Source organism: Pagrus pagrus (genome assembly GCF_965226575.1).
Source record: "Pagrus pagrus genome assembly, chromosome: 15".
NCBI classification, from domain to species: domain Eukaryota; kingdom Metazoa; phylum Chordata; class Actinopteri; order Spariformes; family Sparidae; genus Pagrus; species Pagrus pagrus.
In genome coordinates this window covers 29,920,803-29,944,535 of record NC_140199.1, presented here as the reverse complement: position 1 = coordinate 29,944,535, position 23,733 = coordinate 29,920,803, and the positions used below count along the sequence as shown (strand labels likewise).

The 23,733-nt window shown below is 44.1% G+C and overlaps 1 long non-coding RNA gene across 1 annotated transcript; it reads left to right on the top strand.

The window, feature by feature from the left end:
- The first annotated feature begins 22,688 nt into the window (after nucleotides 1–22,688).
- LOC311270771 lies at nucleotides 22,689–23,696 on the top strand. The gene is made up of 3 exons (XR_014624295.1): nucleotides 22,689–22,752; nucleotides 23,060–23,238; nucleotides 23,619–23,696. It is a non-coding gene; the product is annotated as an uncharacterized lncRNA (long non-coding RNA).
- Nucleotides 23,697–23,733: the final 37 nt, after the last annotated feature.

Genomic DNA, 23,733 nt, shown 5'->3' with positions numbered 1-23,733 from the left:
ATCCTGTTTGAATGAAATGAATTGAGGCTGATCCTGAATCCTGTTGGCAGTCCTACAGACAAACTCAACCCTCCCTTGTACAACTGATCATATTAAATGCTTATTTCCTCTGGTGTTCAGCAGGTTGAACCCAATGACAGACATGCCTGCTCTAGTTAGAGGCATTCATTCAATCCTGTACTGACCTCTACTGGTAAAAGTGAGATACTGCAACAGTGAAGGGCATAACAATCAGTACCGCACACACTGGTACAGAAATGATCACAATCATATCCACACGTACTGTATCTTCTACACTCAGTTGTACCTCCCTGTTAAGCCCTAAATCAGCAGAGTCCTCTACCCGATGATCTGTGTGATGTTAGAAACTGGATGTAAACAGTGTTCTGTTAACTGCTGGTTTCCTGTTTGAGTAAATCAAGCATTTCTGAGCAAAATACCAATAAACTAGTTACGTTTCAAAAAGTAAGCTCTATTTTAACTTTTAAAGACAGAGACCATCGCAAAAGGTTTTATTATCTCATGAGCCCATTTGTATCCTCCTTAAACTGCCCCATTTTAAATATTATATTGCTAATTATATCTGACCTTCTGGTCAGTGTGTGAGATACTGGGGGTTCTCTCAGGCCCCTGACAACCTCAAAATTAAATGATTTGGTAGTTTCAATATGACAGTCAATATGTTTTAGTATCCTTACTATAGGTTTATTTTCATGTTTAAAGTGTAACTAAACCCCTAGGTTTTGGCTGAGGTGCATCTGGGCTGGAAATTCAAAAATTGCCTTGATTGTGGGCGGGGCTCCAGGAGCAGTTAAGACACGTCCAGTCACTCTGTGCAGCCTCCAACAGAGCCCCTCCTCCCACACAACCACCACTACTCTCACACATGCAAAAACACACACAGAGGGGCGGGGTGAACAGTGGTGGCTCCTGATGTAAGCTGCCTCCAAAACTCATCGGCCTCCATCTCAGCCAATAGCAAAATTCGGTTGTAATTTTCAGAAGAAAAAAGTGGTTTGGGGGTTTAGTTACACTTTGAGTAAAGAAGGGTCATGTGACAGTGTGTCACAATTCTCACTCTTCTGAAGAGGTAGTATGGAAGCCCTGAGGACCAGTGAAGAATGTTTTTTCTCTTGTGATCCATTTTCTAAGTCTGATCTAAATTGTTTTCTCTACTGTGTTTATGACTCAAGAACTGGTGGAAAAATCTTGTTTTTGCCAGAACAATCTTTAAATTGTCATCAGTAAAAACATTTTATTTCAGGAAATATTTTTTTCATGTGTAAAAATTTCAGGAGAATTTTTTATTTTTGATGTGTGAAGCTGAATGAATATTTTTTCAAGTGAAAATCACATTTTTGTGAGTGATAAAAATATATTTTTTAAAAAGACAAAAAATATAATGAAGGAATTTAGAAAGATTATCCTGGCAAAATGGATCACAAGTAAAAAACATGTTCTTCACTTCTATAGCAACTGCATCAGCTGTAGCCAAAGATGATCAAGTATCTCCAAACTGACCACCCGTCAGACGATCAATACATAAAGCTCGTAGGCGGAAATCACAGGAGGGCAGGGGGTCCAGTTCCCTCCCCTCCCTTGAAATAGTGGCCTGTTTAGGTCGCCACAAACACTGCTGTGGAAGTCCTGAGGTCTCGTTAAAAACACCTGTTTTTGTCTCCACAAACACAGCTAGAAAGTGTCCTGATACTGCTTAAACACTTTTATTTACTTCTACCTTATTAGAACAAAACACATTTACAGTTATGACCACTCAAGAGGGCCAGGCCACCAAAAAAAAAAATGGTGGGGCACCAGTGCACAGACGGTTGTGACATTTATATTGAAGTGGAAGGGCATCCTATAGTGCACTTTATCATGTTTTATGTTTTATCATAACATAACATATGGGCATCCAACAGGGCACTTTTGCAGCATTTTTTTCAAACATGGGGTACTGTTTCAACCAGGGCCTAGGGGGAACCTTGGTGCAATATGAAAATGACCCTCTTCCCACCACCCAAGAACCACCAGCAAGAAAAGATTTTGAAGCTATTTTAAAGGTTTTATATAAAAATACAGAAACTGAAATGCTAGCAGGTTGACTGAAGTGGAGAGAGGAGAGAGCAGAGCCATCCTGAGCAGTGATGACACCAAAACATCTTCATCTTACCACCTTCTACGTGGCGCAGCACCAGGTGCAACCTCGTTTGGCTGCATATTATTCGGCACACTCTGCTTCAGCAGGCACCCTGCCGGTAGCTTGTTTTGAGGTCATTGTGATGAAATAGAAGGCAAGGTAGAAGTTACAGGCAAATAGGATACAATAAGTTAATACAGCTGTTAAAAAAAATAACATTTTGGTGGGGGCGCTGGTGAGCAGCAAGATGTAGGGACGTGTTTGTACTGAGCTCCCAAGCAGGATGAACTTTTTGTAAATAATAAGACCTTTTTGATCAACCCGTTAGATTTGGTCAAATACATACGCAACTAAACCACCAGTGTGCCGGATTCATGACTTTGATTCTCATTATTGATAGTGTGGAGGCTGCCATGAGCAAAAAGAAGACCGCTAAAGAGCATACCGCTAACGCCTCGGCCTCTGCGAGAGCCCCGGATGACAAGCCTAAGTACTTAGCTGGGGTGATGGCTGCTATTGCAAGAAGCAAGAGCAAGATACTGGCACAGATAGACACCAGCACAAAAGATCTGAATGCCAAAATAGACTGTTAAAGGACGACATGGCGAACAAGAAAACCATTTGAAAAGTTTGGAGAACGGCCAGAATACGTACTCAGATAATGAATATGGAGGGGGATGTTGGACAACTGAAGTCAGAAGTTGCTACACTAGAATAGAATAGAATAGAATAGAATAGAATTACTTTATTGATCCCAGACTGGGAAATTCTTCTGTCACAGCAGCAATGGGAAAGAAAAAACAAAAACATACATAACATAAATAGAAAGCAAGATATATACAATGTATGTACACAGTGCAAACTATACTATAAACAATAATAATCTATGCAACTGTACAAGAAAATAAACAATTCCTATACATGTGCAATAACAGAACCAACATATACTTATGAATGTGCAAAAACAGAACCAAAATGTACATATAAGTGTGCATTAAAGAACCACAGGTAATATAAACAGAAAAAAATAGAAATAGACTGAAAAGAACCTAGAATGTACAGATGTAAACATGTTATAAAGTAAAAAACAGTAGAGAGATCAGAGATCTCTGTCAGGCAGAGGTGAGAGAGTTATTGTATGTAGTGATGGTTTGTGGCAGGAAATATTTCCTGTACCTGTTGTTACGACAGCAAAGCTTTAGCAGCCTTTTGGAGAAGGTGCTCCGCTGTCTGACCAGTGTGAGGGTGGAGAGGATTATCCATGATGGATAACAGTTTTTTCAGTGTCCTCCTCTCCACCACAGCCTCCAGAGTGTCCTGTTTGCAGCCGATCACAGCACTAGCCTTTTTAATGAGTTTGTTGAGTTTATTCGTATTGCTGGCTCCGATGCTGCTTCCCCAACACACCACAGCAAAGAAAAGTACACTGGCCACCACAGTCTTATAAAAGATCTCCAACATCTTGCTGCACACATTGAAGGATCTCAGTTTCCTCAGGAAGTAAAGTCTGCTCATCCCCTTCTTGTAAACAGCTTCAGTGTTAGATCTCCAGTCCAGTCTGTGGTTTATGGTAACACCCAGGTACTTATAATCCTCCACCGCCTCCACATCCTGTCCCAGAATGCGCAGAGGTTGGGAAGCCGTCCTCCTCTTCTTTCTTAAATCAATCACCATCTCTCTGGTCTAGCTGATGTTCAGCCGCAGGTGATTCTGTCCAGCCCACTCCACAAAGTTGTCCACCAGTGCCCTGTACTCCCCCTCCTGTCCCTCACTTATACACCCAACAACAGCCGAGGTCCAGAAAACTTCTACAGGTGACACGACCCGGTGTTGTACTGAAAGTCAGTGGTGTATAAGGTGAACAGGAAAGGAGACAGCACAGTCCCCTGTGGAGCTCCTGTATCACTTACCACCACATCAGACAGAACACTGCCCATACGGACAAACTGTGGCCTGCCTATCAGGTAGTCAGTAATCCAGGAGACAATGGAGGTGTCGACACCCATCACCCGCAGCTTCTCACCCAGTAGCAGTGACTGAATTGTGTTAAAAGCACTGGAGAAATCAAAGAATGTGATTCTCACAGTGCTGCCACCACCATCCAGGTGCGAATGGGCTCATTGCAGCAGGTAGATGACACCGTCATCAACTCCCAAGTGGGGCTGGTAAGCAAATTGCAGAGGGTCTAGCAGGGCTCTCACCTGCGGCCTCAGATGGGCCAAGACAAGTCTCTCCAGCACCTTTATCACGTAAGATGTGAGGGCCACTGGTCGGTAGTCATCGAGGCCAGATGGTGTCGACTTCTTTGGCAGAGGAACCAGGCAGGACGTCTTCCAAAGCACCGATATCCTCTCCTGACCCAGGCTCAGGTTATAGAGGTGTTGTAGGACAGGAGACAGCTGGCTGGCACATGTCTTCAGGACCCTGGGGCTGATACCGTCAGGGCCTGCAGCCTTCCGATGGTGTAGTCTCTCCAGCTGTCTCCAAACCTGGCCTGTAGTCACGGTTATGCGGGGGAGGGTGCTGGTGTAGGTGTCTTCAGTGGAGGAGGAGGAGGAGGAGAGGTGCTGCACAGGAGAGCTCACAGCAGGGGAGTGAGGGGGGAGGGGAGGAAGCACTTGGGGCAGCGGGGTTGTGTGGGGGTCTGGAGGTGTTGGGGAGACGACAGAAGACTGTGAACTGAACCTATTGAAGTAAGTGTTCAGCTCGTTTGCCCTCTCCAGGCTGCCTGATGACTGTCTGCCGCTCACCTTACACCCAGTGATCTGCTTCATTCCAGTCCACACATCCCTCACATTGTTCTGTTGGAGTTTGGCCTCCAGCTTCCTCCTGTAGGTGTCTTTACCCGCCCTCAGCATATCCCTAAGTTCATTCTGCACTCTCCTCAGTTCTTCTCTGTCTCCAGACCTGAACGCCCTCCTCTTCTTGTTCAGAAGGGCTTTCAGGTCATTGCTAATCCAAGGCTTGTTGTTAGGGAAACAGCGTACAGTCTGCATGATGGTGTGTTCACAGAACCTGATGTATTCAGTGATGCAGTCAGTCATGTTGTCGAGGTCCTCCCCATGTGGCTCAACGAGTACATCCCAGTCTGTCGACTCAAAGCAGTCCTGTAGTGCATCAGCAGCCTCCTGAGTCCACCTCCTCACACTCCTTGTGTGGACAGGCTGCCGCTGAACAAGAGGGACATACTTCGGGGTCAGCAGGACCAGGTTGTGGTCAGATCTGCCAAGGAGGGGAGGGCTGTGGGATTGTATGCATCCTTCGCATTTGCATACAAAAGATCCAGTGTTTTATCGTCTCTGGTGGGGTAGTCAACATACTGGTGAAATGTTGGGAGTGTTTTGTCCAGTGAGACATGGTTAAAATCCCCAGTGATGACTATAAAGGCACCTGGATGCTGTGTCTGTACCTTGGCAACAGCGGAGTGGATGACGTCACAGGCCGCCGCTGCATCAGCTGAAGGAGGAATGTACACACTGATAATGATGGCGGACGTGAATTCCCGGGGCAAATAATAGGGCCGCATCCCCACAGTCAGCAGTTCAATGTCCGGGCTACAGAGACATTCCTTCACGTGAACATGTCCGGGATTACACCACCTCTCACTCACATACAGTGCAATCCCTCCTCCCTTCTTCTTTCCGCTGTTTATCACGTCTCTGTCCACCCGAACAGTGCTGAAGCTGGGAAACCGCCACACTGTTGTCCGGGATGTGTGAGTGGAGCCATGTCTCAGTGAAACACAACACACTGCACTCACGATATTCCCTCTGAGTCTTTATCAGCGCGGCAAGCTCGTCTGCCTTATTCCCCAGAGACCTCACATTCCCCATAACAATCGCTGGTACAGCTGGTCTATGTCTCCTCTTCTTCGCCCTCCGTTTCGCTCCAGCTCTGCAGCCCCCGGCGTCTACTCGGCAGCCCCTCCGGGACCTCGCTCCGGGCAGCAGTGCAGGTTTACACAGCGCAATCAGCTGGTCGCGTGTGTAAACAATGCCCTCACTGATGCGCTCCTGACCCTCCGTTGCCAGGAATAGCAGAAACAGCATAAAAAGTGCCGCAAAACTTTTAAAAAATAAAGTGTCCATCTTCTCTCAGTTACTGGAGAAGAGTTACCAAAATACACAACAACAATAAAAACAGAAATACAAAAGAAACTACGAAAAACTTGAAAACACACGGGAGCTGCTGCAACAGGCTGCCACCTAGTACGGCGTCATCTTACCTTTCGGTGCCAACTACAGCTACAGCTAGATGACCTGAAAGGACGACAACTCCGGTGTATTGCACGCATCATTGGGGTAAAAGAAGTACTCAAGAACAGCAGAGGCTTGTGGCCCACAGATGCTATCGCTAAGCTACTGCAGGAGTTAATAAGCCTTGACTTCACCCTGACTCTTGACCGAGCCCAACGCAGCCTATGGCCTCCGCGCGGCAAAGGAGAACCCCCGAGGGTCATCGTTGTAAAGGTCCACTATTTTCAAGAGAGAGAGAAAATTGTCCGTGAGGCTGCCCATTTGGCACCACTGACCCTCCACAGCAAGAGAGTGAGTATTTTCCCGGATTATACCGCTGAGGTGGCTAAGAGAAGAGCGGCCTTCCTTGAAGCTAAGTGGCTCCTCTGGAGCTGCCAGGGCATTAAGTTTGGGGTCTTTTGTATTACCCTATTGTCCAGCCAAGACAAGCGGTTTGTTGACCCATCTGTAGCAATGGACTAAATCCGAAAGGATCTAAAGCCTTAGGACAATGAGACATTACGGCAAGATGTAAACAGACTGATATTCGTGGCTAACTGATGTTAGCGACCAACTGGCAACGGTAGCTGTGTGCTAGCAGCTAGCAGAGCAAGCTGGCTAAGGCACCAATTCTACGTGGTAAAGTGACTGTTTTATTTTGTTTCCTTTTGCCTCTATGTAGGAGATACACTAATAATAAATGTAATTTATTAATCACTGGTGAATAAAACACTTGTTAATGGGGCACCACCTCCGATGTTTTGTCTATTTGAATAATCCGGAGGTAATTAATCAAATCCGACTAAACAAGGTTAACTTGTATCAATTCTAATCGATTTTAAATCAATTTATTCAATCTCGTAAATGAAGTAGTGAATTCTACACAGTTTCCATCGGTTCTCCACATTAAAAACAAACCTGCACAGACAACGACATACGGTTAAATATGTTTATTGACTAAATAATTTAGATTAAATAAATAAAATGGCAATTTAAATGAATAACAACAGGTAACAGGAAATGTGGAATAACTAAGTAATGGGTTATTAGTGGAATATTGGCTGATGGTGAGATCACGAGTTAGGTTGAAGCATTTAAATATTATGAGAGTAATTTTAATACTAACAAAATCCTAACCGAATTTCTTTTAACTAAAAGATATCAGAAGCCAAAAGACACCAACTCATTTATCATGTGTGAATCCAGCTGTTATGGGTGATGGAGAGCCTACTTTCTTAGCAGAATTGCGGAGTCAGCGGCGGTGGGTCTCTCTCCGGTGGTTTGCGACTCTAGCCGGAAGTCCCGAGCCATGGCCGAGTGTCAGCTCGTCCGGTATCAGCCGGTTGGGGACCTAGGTCCGATGTCTTGGAAGAGAGTACCGAGCCGGTGAAGATTCTGGCTCAATGCCCAGCGGGATGGTACCGCTTGAGAGCGTGCGGGGTCAGAGCTGGTCTGGCTTGTCAAAGTCTGTCTTTCGTTGGAAACCGCTTGCACGGTTTCGGACACAGCAAGTTGCTGTAGTGTTGTGATGATGATTTTAATACAGTTGTTCTTCTTCGTTGCTTCGAGTGGTTCTCAGGCTCTGACTTTATAAACTAAATTTAACTTCTTGGATAAAATAACTGAGGATGATACGTTGATCAGGCGGATCTTCCGTTGTTACTCAATACAAGATAATCTAAATTAAATTCACTTCCTCTAAATCAGGTTACGATACTTAACTGTATAAAACAAATTAAAACAGAACCTCGTTCTGGTACAAACTTAATAAAAAGAAACTAATCAATACAGCGAAAAATATAAAAATTAGAAAAATCAACACGTGAGCACGTCTGCTGAGATCGCTGTCTTGAAGCGTGTTTCAAAGTAAAAGAAAAGAGCGGCAAACTTAAAGTTTCAGGAGTAAGAGTTTAAGAGTAAGAGTGAGACTAAGAATAACTAACACTAAAAACAAAAACTAAAAAACTGCGGAGAGAAGTGATGTCTCTCTGTTTTGTTGTCTCCAAAAGGCGGGCGGGCCTGGGGGCAGGACTGCCGGCTTTTTTTTTTTTCTCCAAGTAGATAGTGGTAAGTGTGAAAATTCACAGGAACTCACTTAAACTAAACTATAGTTTTAAACGTTTCAAAACCATGCTTCCCCTTTCACAGAATCTCACCATGGCTCAATAGATGGACTTTGTCTATCATGAAAAAGGATTATGTCATGATTAAAATCACTGAACAATTAAAATAAATTAAAACTGGATCAAAAATAAAAACACACTTGAATATACCGTAGAACTGGTAGAATTGATCACTTATACTTATTCCACCTAGTTCTAGCTTAATACTTCTTAAAATAAAACATATCAGACAATTAACTGGTAATCAAGAAAAACGTATTAAACAAAAGATCTCCCGAAAGTCTGTCCCAATCGTACCAGGGCTTATCATCAGGAGGTGCTGTGGTTCCACCGAACACAGGACACAATAAACATTAAAACTTGATCTCAGTCAAATTTCATCACAGTGAAACGGGAAAAAGATCAGTTTTATGAACTTCTTTTGCTGTTTCCCAATCTGTTAAAATTAAGAGGATGAGTTCCTGGTTTAATGGTATTTTAGAACTTGCTTGAAATCTGGATGAGTGCAGAAACCATAATAGTTCGGAATGTGTGATAAGAGAAGCATAGTCGTAAACCATTTGGACAGGAGGGCTAGGAAAACAGAGAAGAGGCCCTGGGTACTTTTACTCTGGAGGGTGTACTTGATAATTCTTGTCAACAAGAAGACAAGAAGACACAGAACATCAGAGTCATTACCTAATTTGCAATTTCAAAGACATAAGTTATAACACGTGATTATGACAGTTCTTCTGTTCCTCTTGATCACTGGAGAGGAGATTCATTTGATGACGAACTTGACCGACCTGAGAGAAAGGAGTGTTTCTGTCTTGAGTGGGGAAAGAGGACAAAGGGTTATTCAAGCTGTAAATAAAGGAGAGGGGTTCTCCTGTGAAGCAACCATCCAGCGACGGTTTCATTGAAAGCAAGTCAGGTGAAGAGGTGAGAGACTTATTGGCGTCTCTTTCCTGGAAACAGTCAGCTTGCAGATGAGAGGAGTAATTCATGCAAGAGCAGAACCTCAATGGAATGCAAAGGCGATGGACATGTATAACGTGAGATTTGCAGATAATGCTGCCTTTATTATTTTAAACGTCTAAAATGTTACCCCTTTCAAATCAAATCAAATCAAATTTTATTTGTATAGCCCAAATTCACAAATCACAGTTTGCCTCAGAGGGCTTTACAATCTGTACAGAGACGACACCCTCTGTCCTTCGACCCTCGATTCGAGTGAGGAAAAACTTGCCCCAAAAAAAGGCCCTTTTAACAGGGAAAAAAATGCGGAAGAAACCTCAGGGAGAGCCACAGAGGAGGGATCCCTCTCCCAGGACGGACAGACGTGCAATAGATGTCGCATGTACAGAGCAGATCAACGAGATCACAATGTATTCAATTATAAGCGATGGTTGACAGGAGTGAAAGTACATAAAGATGTATTACAGCAATAATAATGAAATGCACATGGAAATGTGATTACTAGTGATAACAGTACTAGTGATTAATGGTTTTCAAAAGCTTTCAAAAGCTCTTTATTTATTTATTTATTTTTTTACCAGTGATAAATTGTATATACTTACGTACATTGGTAAATATATGTTGCACATCTGTTTGTAGATACATATGTTGATATATTAAAATAAACATAGCTCTTATTTTGTTTTTGAGGTTATTAGATCTTTGATCACTGCTTACAGTTTGCCCTGTTTCAGGGCTTATAGAGTTTCTATATGGTTATCTGCGTTATTACACTAGGAGTAAGGTATGTGATCTCTAGGGAATTTGTAGATCAACATGGGTTTTTGAGGCTCTTTCTTTTGTTTGTAAGTAGTAGACAGGGATCCTTGCTTTTTCTACAATTTTCCATATTAAGAAAATGTGAGTTATATCCGTTTTTTGAGTTGGAATATAAAGGGAATTAATAATCCCGTAAAACCTCATTTAAAATCTTTGAACTAACCCTAACCCTTTTGCAGGAAACGCACCGCCGATCGACTGAGCGTGCAAAACTAAAGGAGGCCAGGATAGGACAAATATTCTGTTCGAGGAGTGAGTACAGAAAATAGGACACAGCCATCTTGATCATTCCACTGTCGACCATTTCTGACCCTAGGGGAAGGATCATGGTAGTAATGGGCAATTTGTTTGGCATACAGTTGACACTACCTAACGTAAAGGCACCAAACTGGGGTTATCCACCTTTCTTTTCTAGTTTCAACCCTCCCAGATCTCAATGACCACCAACTGATATTGGGGGGAGATTTTAATTGTATATTACATATATATATTATGTATTACGCTTACCGTAGTACGTACTACGGTAAGCGTGTTGCGTCATTGCGTCATTTCCTGTTGTTGTGTTACTGACTGATAGCTGTGCTGCTCCGGCTCGTCCGAGCAGATTATTGTTGTATTCCTTTCTGCAGCGACCGAGATCCCGCTTGTGATCGGGCACTTGCTGGTCCACTAAGGCATTCAACGATACTCTGTGTTTATAGCTTGGTCGCCGGGCTTGCTGCTGTTTGTAGCTCTCCTAGCTCTGCTGGCTAATCTATCGTGTCCTAGCTTAGCCACTATCAGCTAGCGATGGCTTCTCTCTCTCCCTCTCGCTCTCCTCTTTTCTCCTGCTCAGTGTGCCAGATGTTTAGTTACACCTCTGCCTCCCTTAGTGATACTGGTACATGTATTAAGTGTAGTTTATTTGTAGCGTTGGAGGCGAGGCTCAGTGAGTTGGAGGCTCGGCTCCGCAGCATGGAAACTCCGACTGTAACTGCTGCAGTTAGCCACTTAGCTAGTGCGGACCGAGCAACCGTAGCTTCAGCTAGCCGTCCCTCGGCAACTCCCGAGCAGCCGGGACAGCAGGGCGGCTGGGTGACTGAATGAAGGAAGCATAATACCAAGCCAAAGCACACGTTACACCACCTGCCACTTCACGTTTCAAACAAATTTTCCCCACTCAGCGACACACCCGCTGAGAAACCTACTCTGGTCATTGGCAGCTCCATAGTACGAAACGTGAAGTTAGCGGCACCAGCGACCATAGTGAAATGCATCCCAGGGGCCAGAGCGGGCGACATCGAATCAAATTTGAAACTGCTGGCTAAAGCTAAACGTAAATATAGTAAGATCATAATACATGTCGGCGGTAATGACTCCCGGCTACGCCAGTCGGAAGTCACTAAGATTAATGTTGAGTCGGTGTGTAACTATGCCAAAACAATGCTGGACTCCGTAGTTTTCTCTGGGCCCCTGCCAAACCTAACCAGTGATGACTTGTTCAGCCGCATGTCATCATTCAACCGCTGGCTGTCGAGGTGGTGTCCAGCAAACGATGTGGGCTTTGTTGATAATTGGCGGACTTTCTGGGGAAAACCTGGTCTCATTAGGAGAGACGGCATCCATCCCACTTTGGACGGAGCGGCTCTCATCTCTAGAAATTTAACCCATTTCATTAGCCAACAACCAGCCTGACAACCCAGAGTTGAGACCAGGAGGCAGAGCTGCAGTCTTACACGCTTCTCTGAGCTTCCATTAGATCAGTTGCACACCCAAAACTTCATTGAGACTGTGTCTGCCCACCGACCACCTAAATTAATTACATTAATCAAATCAAAAGTCCACAGAAGAGGAGTTGTGCATGAAAATCTAATAAAAATTAACAGCAACTCTGCAATCTCAAAACAAGACAAGAGAATTAAATGCGGACTCCTAAATATCAGATCCCTGTCATCGAAAGCTGTATTAGTAAATGACTTAATTTCAGACTGTAATATTGATTTATTCTGTCTTACTGAAACTTGGCTGCATCCTGAAGAATATGTCAGCCTGAATGAATCCACTCCACCCAGTCACATTAATACTCACATTCGTCGAGGCTCCGGCCGAGGAGGTGGTGTTGCAGCTATTTATGACTTAAGTCTGTCAATCATTCCTAAACCTAAATTAAATTATAACTCATTTGAAAGCCTTGTTCTGAGTCTTTCACATCCAACGTGGAAAACTTTACAGCCAGTTCTATTTGTTGTAGTGTATCGAGCACCTGGTCCTTACTCAGAATTTTCTATCTGAATTCTCTGAGTTTTTATCAAGTCTAGTCCTCAAATCAGATAAAGTAATTATTGTAGGTGATTTTAATATTCATGTGGATGTCATTAATGATAGCCTTAGTACTGCATTTATCTCATTATTAGACTCTATTGGCTTCTCTCAGTGTGTACATAAACCAACTCACTGTTTTGACCACACCCTTGACCTTGTTCTAGCTTATGGTATCGAGATTGAAAATCTAACAGTTTCTCCACAGAATCCTCTTTTATCAGACCATCACTTAATAACTTTTGAAGTTCTATTACTGGACTACACACCATTAGGCAAAAACTCCTTCACTAGATGTCTATCTGATAGTGCTGTAGCTAAATTTAAGGAAATTATACCGCTGGCACTAAATTCAATGCCATGTCTTAATATAATAGAGGACTCCTCCGCTAACCTCAGTTCCTCACAAATCGATCATCTTGTTGATAGCACTGCAGGCTCATTGCGAACAACACTGGACTCTATTGCCCCCCTGAAAAGGAAACCTATAAAACACAGGAGGTTAGCACCCTGGTATAACTCGGATACCCGCAAATTGAAGCAAACATCACGGAAATTTGAAAGGAAATGGCGTTCCACCAACTTGGAAGAATCCCGCTTAGCCTGGAAAGATAGCCTTAAAATATATAGGAAGGCCCTCCGCAATGCCAGAGCAAGCTATTACTCGTCATTAATAGAGGAAAACAAAAACAACACCAGGTTTCTTTTCAGCACTGAAGCCAGGCTGAGAGAAAGTCACAGCTCTACTGAACCATGTATTCCTACAACGCTCAGTAGTAATGACTTCATGAGCTTCTTTAATGATAAAAAACTATTAGAGACAAAATCCATCATCGCTTGCCCTCAACTGGCACTATTGTATCTTTAAACACAGGAACCTCAGAAACAGTTGTAAATTCTGACTTATATTTAGACTGCTTCTCTCCCATCGACCTCCACCAACTAACTTCGATGGTTTCTTCATCTAGACCAACAACTTGTCTCCTAGACCCCATCCCAACTAGGTTGCTGAAAGAAACTTTACCTTTAATTAGCACATCTCTACTAGAAATGATCAACCTGTCTCTATTAACAGGATACGTACCACAATCCTTTAAACTAGCTGTAATTAGACCGCTTCTTAAAAAGCCTAATCTTGATCCAGAAGCTTTAGCCAACTATAGACCTATATCCAACCTCCCTTTCCTCTCCAAGATCCTTGAGAAAGCAGTCGCCAACCAGCTATGTGACTTTCTTCATAACAATAGTTTATATGAGGATTTTCAATCAGGTTTTAGAGCACATCATAGCACAGAGACGGCACTGGTGAAAGTTACAAATGACCTCCTAATCGCTTCTGACAAAGGACTTGTCTCTGTCCTGGTCTTACTAGATCTTAGTGCTGCATTTGATACCATTGATCATCACATTCTACTACAGAGACTGGAACACTTAATTGGCATTAAAGGACCCGCATTAAACTGGTTTAAGTCCTATTTATCGGATCGATTTCAGTTTGTACATGTTAATGATGAGTCATCCCTGTATACCAAGGTTAGTCATGGTGTTCCTCAAGGCTCCGTGCTTGGACCCATACTATTCACCTTATATATGCTCCCTCTAGGAAATATAATTCGGAAACACTCCATAAACTTTCATTGTTATGCAGATGATACACAGTTATACCTATCAATAAAGCCAAATGAAACTAATCAGCTTACTAAACTCCATGCATGTCTCAAGGACATTAAGACCTGGATGACCTGCAATTTTCTGCTGTTAAACTCAGATAAAACCGAAGTTATAGTACTTGGTCCTAAACACCTTAGAGATGCATTATCTAACGATATAGCGAGTTTGGATGGCATTAACTTGGCCTCCAGCACCACCGTCAGGAATCTGGGAGTTATCTTTGATCAAGATATGTCCTTCCCACATAAAACAAATTTCAAGGTCTGCATTTTTTCATCTACATAACATTGCAAGAATCAGGCCCATCCTGTCTCAAAAAGACGCAGAAAAACTAGTCCATGCATTTGTTACTTCCAGGCTGGACTATTGTAATTCTCTATTATCAGGCTGCCCTAACAAGTCTCTAAAGAGTCTCCAGCTGGTCCAAAATGCTGCAGCACGTGTACTGACAGGAACTAAGAAAAGAGATCATATTACTCCTGTATTGGCCTCTCTGCACTGGCTCCCTGTAAAATCAAGAATAGAGTTTAAAATCCTTCTCCTAACTTACAAAGCTGTTAATGGTCAGGCACCATCATATCTCCAGGAGCTCATACTACCCTATCACCCAACTAGAGCATTACGCTCCCAGAACGCAGGATTACTTGTAGTTCCTAAAGTCTCCAAAAGTAGAATGGGAGCCAGAGCCTTCAGCTATCAAGCTCCTCTTCTGTGGAACCATCTTCCTGTTTTGGTCCGGGAGGCGGACACCCTCTCTACCTTTAAGAGTAGACTTAAGACCTTCCTTTTCGATAGAGCTTATAGTTAGAGCTGGTCCAGGACAGGCTCTTAGTTATGCTGCTATAGGCCTAGTCCGGGGGACAATGACACACTGAGCTTCTCTCTCCTCCCCTCTCCTCTCCTCTCCTCTCCATCTGTATACATTATGCCTGTATACATGCCCCATCTCTGCATGTCACTGACTTACTTCTTCCCCGGAGTCCTTGTGCTTTCTAGTCCTACAGGCTCCCATGGATCCTGGCCGCGCCCGGGTCGTGGATCGTGGATGCACCCACTGCTATGGCCCTGCCTGATCGTGGATGCGCCTACTGCTATGGCCCTGCCTGATCGTGGATGCGCCTACTGCTATGACCCTGCCGGATCGTGGATGCGCCTACTGCCATGACCCTGCCTGACACCCACCACTACTGTCGCTAATATTAGTCACATCTGTTACATACGTTCCACTACTATTATTGTAATGCATTACTACATACTATCCTTACCATTAATCACTACTACTGTTATCACTAGTAATCACATTTCCATGTGCATTTCATTATTATTGCTGTGATGCCTCTTTATGTACTTTCACTCCTGTCAACCATCGCTTATAATTGAATACATTGTGATCTCGTTGATCTGCTCTGTACATGCGACATCTATTGCACGTCTGTCCGTCCTGGGAGAGGGATCCCTCCTCTGTGGCTCTCCCTGAGGTTTCTTCCGCATTTTTTTCCCTGTTAAAAGGGCCTTTTTTTGGGGGCAAGTTTTTCCTCACTCGAATCGAGGGTCGAAGGACAGAGGGTGTCGTCTCTGTACAGATTGTAAAGCCCTCTGAGGCAAACTGTGATTTGTGAATTTGGGCTATACAAATAAAATTTGATTTGATTTGATTTGATTTGATTTGATATATTACACCTTATTTGGTCCAACCCAAGACCCAATAGTAAAATCTCCAAAGCAGGCGCTGTTATTTGTTCATTTATTATATCCTATGCTCTTCTTGATCCCTGGAGGAAAAATTATCCAACCACTAAACAGTACTCTTTCTTCTCCCCCGTGCACCATTCCTATTCCAGGATCGATTTCTTTCTCCTGGATAGAAGGATCCTCCCTGTGGTCAAGGGGAGCCAGTATAATAGTATTGTTATTTCTGATCATAGCCCTTTAAGGTTAGACATTAGCTTCCCAAAATGTTCCAGACCTCAACGTACCTAGCAGTTTGACCCTCTGTTGCTGTCCAAGAACTCATTTAAAAGATTTCTTTCTCAACAAATAGACATTTTATGGAACGTAATTATACTCCAACTCCATATGTAACTAACCACTGTTTGGGAAACTCTTAAAGATGATAATATGATGCAATATAATAATAATAATGCATGGATCTGGATGAAAAAAAATCAGGCGTATTTAAGTGACTGATGTCTGAGTGAGTACAGAAGGGGGCTGTTGGGCCTTTGCAGAGGTATATGTTCTACTGAGTGTCATTCTTGGAGCTTTTGTTATCTACCTACCTTTTGTTCTTTTTGTATCTTTTCTTTTTGTGGCGAGCTTGTTTCCTCAATGAACTCTGAACCTCTGACCACAGACAGAGTTGTCCATTCTAGGTACACAGAGCCTCTCTGTTCTGCTGCCCTATTTAGACTGTTTAAATGCTGCCTACTATTTCTGATAACATACTTAACTTTTACTTCCACCTTTTATGTGGGAATCAATAATTAATAACTTGATAATAACAAAAGTTATCATTGGCCTTCAATTTAGCCTACTGACTGAGCTCACACTGGAAACCACAGTGATTTCTACTATAGTCCAGGTGATATGCGACATATTTGAGGTGAATCGGTCTCTTTTTCATAAAAGCATGAAACCTGGTACAGTTGTACAGTTTGGGGCCCTGAACATTTTCAGAGATGGAGCCATTGCAAACATGTCATGTGGCAGCCATGGCAGCCATTTTACTTTCCACCATAACTGAATTATGTATTTTGCATCACATCTCCTGAACCAGCAGCACCAGGAGAGCCACATGGCAGCGCTGAGCGCCCTGACAGAGGAGGTGAAGGAGCTGAGAGAGGAGAGAGAGAGCCACAGGAAAGAGCTGGCCCCTCTGTCACAGAAGCTCCAGGAGACAGACAGAGTCACCCCAGACCTGACAGGACAGCTGGACTCACACCTAGACCACAACCAGGACCCTGGGAGCCCCAGAGACACCAGGACAGAGAGGCTCCTCCCACCCAGAGACACCAGGACCAAGAGGCTCCACCCTCCCCCCAGTCCACTGGTCAACTCCTCATCCATCCAGACCGGCACAGCAGCCAGACATCGTCATCTTCATCGACTCCAATGGAAAATTCTTTGATGAAAATAAACTTTTCCCCAACCACAAAGGCCAAACTCTGGTGCCCAACCAGCCAACATGCCATGGAGCTGCTGTCAGAGGAGCGTCTGGGTTCTCAGTCACATCATCATCCACACCGGCTCCAACAAGCTGAAGACGCAGCAGGAGAGAGTGTCAGAGTCACTCAAAGGAGTGATAGAAAAAGCCTCCAGCACCTTCCGAAACAGTAGAGTGGTTATATCAACCCTGCTACCCTGACACCATCAACAGGATCAACAGCAACGTCTCCAGAGACTGCATCCTGAGGCCCAACGTCCACCTGGCCCACCACCCCACCCTGGACATCAGCTGCCTTTATGACCACATCCATCTACTTAAAAGCACCGTCCCCATCTTCGCCCAGACACTGAAGGGCGTCGCTCTCAACTGAGACCAGTCCACCCCTCACAGAAGGAGCAGGTAGGCCTGCAGCACCCCCAGACCGCCATCCAGACCATCCAGACCACCCCCACGGAGACCTGGCCATCTTCATCCCCCTACACGATGAACCTACCAGGGCAGCTACGAACCCCCTCATACCAGACCAGAGCCCCTCCTGCCCCCAGGAGCCCCACCCCAGCACCATCACCAGGAGCCACGCCCCGACCCACTGAGTTACGCTCAGGTGGCGAGGAGAGCAGTAGACCTTACCCTTCCAAAGTCCAACCCCACCCCTACACCCCCACACAGCCAGCTGAGAGACATCCAGCACATGCTCAGCCTGCTCTGGTCACACCTGATAGGTCAAACACAGTAGACAACCCTAGAGTGTTTATTTATTGTTATTATTATTATTATTATTTTTATTTATTTATTTATTCATTCATTTTAAAGGGTTATATTATTATTAGATCCAAACTCCTAATATCTAACATGTTCTAAAACTGATCTCTTCATTGACAATAGGATTGGGAGTGTATCTCATTTTAACACTGAATGCTACACTTTGAGTTTTAAACTTAATGAAATCTAAATCGTTTGTTATCTCATGTTGGAACATCCAGGGTCTGAGGTCCTCTGCTTTGGCCTAAAGAGCAGGACCCCAGACTTTAATAGAGAGTTAGAAAATTCAGACATCATTGTTTTGCAGGAGACTTGGAATAGAGGAGACATGCCCACTGGTTGTCCTTTAGGTTATAGAGAAGTAATTTTCCCATCTACCAAACTGAAAAGAGTAAGCCAAGGCAGAGATTCAGGAGGGATGTTGATCTGGTACAAGACAAACCTCACACACTCAATAGAACTACTCAAAAAAGGAGATTTTTCAATTTGGTTCAAAATAAAAAAAAAGAGGTGGTCTCCACAGACAAAGACATATTCATGTGTACAGCCTATATCCCCCCATCAGAGTCCCCTTATTAAAATGAAAACAGTTTCTCCATTCTTGAAGATGAAATCAGCTACTACCAAACACAGGGAAACGTGCTGATCTGTGGTGACCTTAACGCCAGAACAGGCACAGAACCAGATCTGATTAATGCACAGGGAGACAAACATATACCTGGCCAGATCAACATCCCCTCTGCTTCACATCGGCACAGAACAACTTTGACAAAACCGTCAACAGAAATGGGTGTCATGGCCTCTGAATGCCATATACTGAACTGGTAACCTATTTGATGTTTTAAATGTTTAAGGGCAATGCTGCCCCCTGGGGACGCAAAGGTTGAATGCAGACTTAACTCCCATTCAGTTAAGTTTCACTTTCGTGTTTTGGGATAAGGAGAGCACATGGCCGGTGCTGCAGACGATTCTCATCGTTCTTTGTGCTGTGGAAAGATTTTAGTTTGTCATTGAAGCCACAGAAGGCCATTTCCGTAAGTTGTTATGCTTTATAAGTTTGGTGAGGATTGGTTGTGTATTATAATCGTTTCTATGTCATACATTGTAAGAATTCTTCCATGTATGTATGTATAAGAGGCAGATTTGCTCAGCTGTTAACTTGTTAACTATGTAGCTCAGATATTGTTCTGATTCATGTTATTACATTCATTTTGAAGAGTTCTACTACACTTTTTCTCTGTTTGTATGGCTGCATTCTAAAAACCTGTATTTGTGGATATTTTGTATTGCAGTTTCACAGTCAAGATATGTTCCTCAGTAAAGGTCAGAGACAACGCCACCTGTCCGGTCTGTGAGTCTTTTCTGGGCATACTTGATTGTTTGGGCTAGCTGGATAACCTACTTCAGCACGAAGAGGGAGGCCAGTATAGTGAAAGGATATCTTCTCATCGCTTCTACATGTAAGGACAGCCTCAGTGGGCTACAGCACACGGCCTCACCTATCATAGCTTTTCACACACGACATCATTCGGAACATCCCTGGCCTACAACTAACATGGAAGATAATACCCTGGCGGAAGAGCCTGCACTGGAAATCGAGGCCCTAGTGTATGGTGAAACTGATAGGGACGATCTAGAGGTACGATCCGAGTGCTTTCGTTCATCACGATCGTCCTCCAGCTCAAAGGTGAGCTTGGCTTTAGCAACAGCTCGTTCTAAGGCAAAGGCAGCAGAGGCCAAAGCAGTTTGCACAGAAGGAGGTGGAAATGAAAGTGCAGAGAGCACGGAATGATGCGCAGCTAGCGGCGATGGAGGCTGAAAAAGAAAAAGAAGCAGCCCTTGCTGAAGCTGCTGCATTAGAGGCAGCATTCGAAGATATCAATGACGATTTACCAAGATCGAGTGAACCCAAAGCTCCCCAGCCTCAGCAAAAACAGCCTGACAAAGCCCCTGGTCATACAGAGCGAACTACAAAGGTTAGTCTGAGGGAACAGCTGGTCAAAGATGAGGAAGAGATCAGCCCTACGCCAGCAGACCAGGCCACAGCAATACATCACGACTTGTCTTTTCCCAGCAGCAGTCCAAGGAGGACAGTTAGTAGATCAAGATATCGCCATAGCCCAAATATTAATGCTGATACAGCAGTAGGTCGGACTTATAATCATGGTGGTTTCAACGACCCTTCTGCCACGGCCGACCTCGGCAAGTTCCTCGCCAGAAGCCAACTTATCACCACAGGTCTAACAAAATTTGACGATAAGGTGGAAAATTACTGGGCATGGAAGTCTTCATTTGCCAATGCTATCGAAGGTCTCGATTTAACTGAAGCTGAGGAGCTAGACCTGCTTGTGAAGTGGTTGGGGAGAGAGTCCTCAGAGCATGTACGTCGGATCAAATCCGTCCATATCAGGCACCCTGCTGCTGGTCTGAGAATGGCGTGGGACCAATTAGAGCAATGCTATGGGACACCTGAAGCCATTGAAAATGCTCTTTTTGCCAGACTGGAGAACTTTCTGAAGATATCCAGCAGGGATGTGCAGAAGCTTCGTGATCTGGCAGACCTGCTATTAGAGATAGAGGCAGCTAAGGAGGATCACTTCTTACCTGGATTATCTTATTTGGACACAGCCAGAGGAATCCGTCCCATTCTCGAAAAACTTCCATACCACCTACAGGACAAATGGACATTATATGGCTCCAAATATAAGGAACAGCGAGTTCTTCATCATCTTTAGTGACAACAGTGTTACGTCTCCATATACACTAAAAACATGTGCAGGCAGAAGAGCATGCGGGTATACAGTCGAGTCAATAGACCAGAAAATCAATCTGCAACTCCCTACCTTGATCGAATGTGAGGAGATCCCAGACAACAGGTCGGAAATACCTACCCCTAACGCAGCTTCCCATCATAAGCACCTCAAAGCTATTGCAAGCGAGATCCCTCCTCTGGACCCTAATGCAAACATCCTGCTGCTGTTAGGTAGAGACATCCTCTGTGTCCATAAGGTGCGAAAGCAGATTAATGGTCCACATAATGCCCCATTTGCCCAGAAATTGGACCTGGGTTGGGTGGTCATAGGGGATGTATGTCTTGGTAAAGCCCACAAGCCATCTACAGTGAGTAGTATGAGGACGTGTATTCTTGAGAATTGCCGTCCAAGCTATCTGTCTCCCTGTGAAAGTCACCTACAGGTAAAAGAAAACTTCAAACGGTCGGCTCATCAAACACTTCATCAAGTGCATCCCATCCTACTCAACACAAAGATTCCCACAGCAGAAGACGTGGGTGAGTCAGTCTTTTTGTGCACCAAGAACGACAGCAAGCTTGCTTCATCTATTGATGAACAGAGGTTTATACAGATAATGGACAGAGAGGTTTTCAAGGACAGTGCAAACAGCTGGGTGGCTCCTCTGCCCTTCTGGGTGCCTAGGAGACAGCTTCCTAATAACAGGGGATATGCTCACAAACGGCTTAAAACACTCTGCAACACTCTTGAGAAAAACCCTGAAATGAAAGCACACTACTTGGACTTCATTCAGAAGATGTTGGATAATGACCATGCAGAATTGGCCCCTCCGATGCAAGATCACCAAGAACGCTGGTGTCTTCCATCATTCGGTGTGTACCACCTGAGAAAGTCCGGCAAGATCCGCATTGTTTTTGATTCAAGTGCTCTCTAAATGATGTCCTTCTCACCGGACCGGATCTTAATAACAGCCTTCCGGGGGGTGCTACTGAGATTCTGAAAGGAACAGGTTGCTGTAACAGGGAACATTGAACACATGTTCCACTGTTTCGTGGTCAAAGAGGAACACAGAAATTACTTACGTTTTTTGTGGTTCCGAAACAACGATATGAACAGCGACAATGGGCATCAACTGCTGCAGTTATGTCGCACACTGGGTCTGTACATAGTCAACGGTCGGCTTCGAGGGGACTCCTTCGGTCTCTACACACACAGCTCTCCTCTTGGCAACAGCACAGTGGACTATAGTGTTACAGACCTAGAGCCCCTCTGTCTAAGAGCATTCACTGTCAGCCCCCTGACACCCTTATCTGGTCACAGCAAAATCACCCTATAGATTAGGAAGACACCAACTGACCCCCATGTAGCAGAACCCAATAAACTCAACCGCTCCAAACAACCTTATAGATGGACAAGTAATAGCAAGGATGACTACCAGAAAGCAATTGGTCATCCAACAATCCTCAGTTAGACCATTTAATCACCACCTCGTATCCCCACAGTAATGACGGCCTGAACCAGGCTGTTCGGGATATTAAAGCTGGGTTCTGCAAGTTGGATAAACCATCAAGACCACGAAAGATTTTTAAAGTATCCAGCCAGTAAGCCCCGCCCCCTGCACTCAGGCCTCTCTCCGAAGCCGCTCCCCCCAAACCATGAACGCGCACCGTCCGAAGACTGCCGAACACCGCCGACACCGAGGATGTGCTGTCCTCCTCACCGCTCGTGAGGACTCGGACTCCCCGAGTCCTCACGAGCGGTGAGGAGGACAGCACATCATTTTGTATCACAACGTCCGACTACCAATAACTTTACGATGTCTCATTCACCTGTAAGTAAACACCTAATATAATCAAATTGCACGTATACAACCAACATAGCCATTGCTAGCACTGATAGCTGCCAAGCTAGCTTTTTTTTAGCATTCACACATTGTTTTGAAAGTGTGTTTTGATGTTGTAACTCATTGCTGGTTAGCTAGCAGCAGCTGGATATGGTAACATTAGATATGGAAAAGCTAAAACATCAAGATTAGTGGTGGGCCTGCTACATGTTTTATTTTTTGTTTCCCTCAGTGATTCACAGACGAACGTGAATATTGTATTGGACTCATGATGATACGATGTTTTGCATGTTAGAGCTTCCACGATGACAGCATCTTTGACTCTGATGATGAAGACGCCAGAGCGAAGCACATCATCCTGTCAGAGGAGGACATGAGTGGAGGCAGAGGCCGTGGACGTGAGGGCGACAGGTCAAGGAGCAGGTGTTCATAGGTCGAGTAGATCTTCAAGCTCAAAGGATTTCACATGAGCAGGTCAGCATCTAAAGTAGAACATTACTGGTGCTTTTTGTCCCCTGATAACCACCTACAACTATTTGTGTTTGTACAGTATATTGACCAGGCATGTAACTTGGACACACGTGCCCTGTTCAGAATCACATTTTTTGCCAAGTAGTTTTTCACCATTTGTGTTTTGGTGCATAACAATAAACACAGTAAGTAGAAACATGTAAAGAAAGATAAAGGGCTGGTCCTTTTTATTTTGTAATATAAACTGGGACATCTGTACAGTTTTGTCCAGAAATGTCTAAAGTATTGACCATTGAAGGTGTATATGTTCACAGTATGCTGAGGACAGTCGAGCTCTGTTCCATAAAAATATCTAATCATGTTGCTCATCTGTTGCTTTACAGGCCAGAATTCAAGGACTACGTTTGGAGCAGTCACATCAAGTGCTGAACTCTGCCTGATACCTATTTATTTGTTGTTCTGTTTTTACTCCTTGTTTTGCATTATCTCTTACTTGTT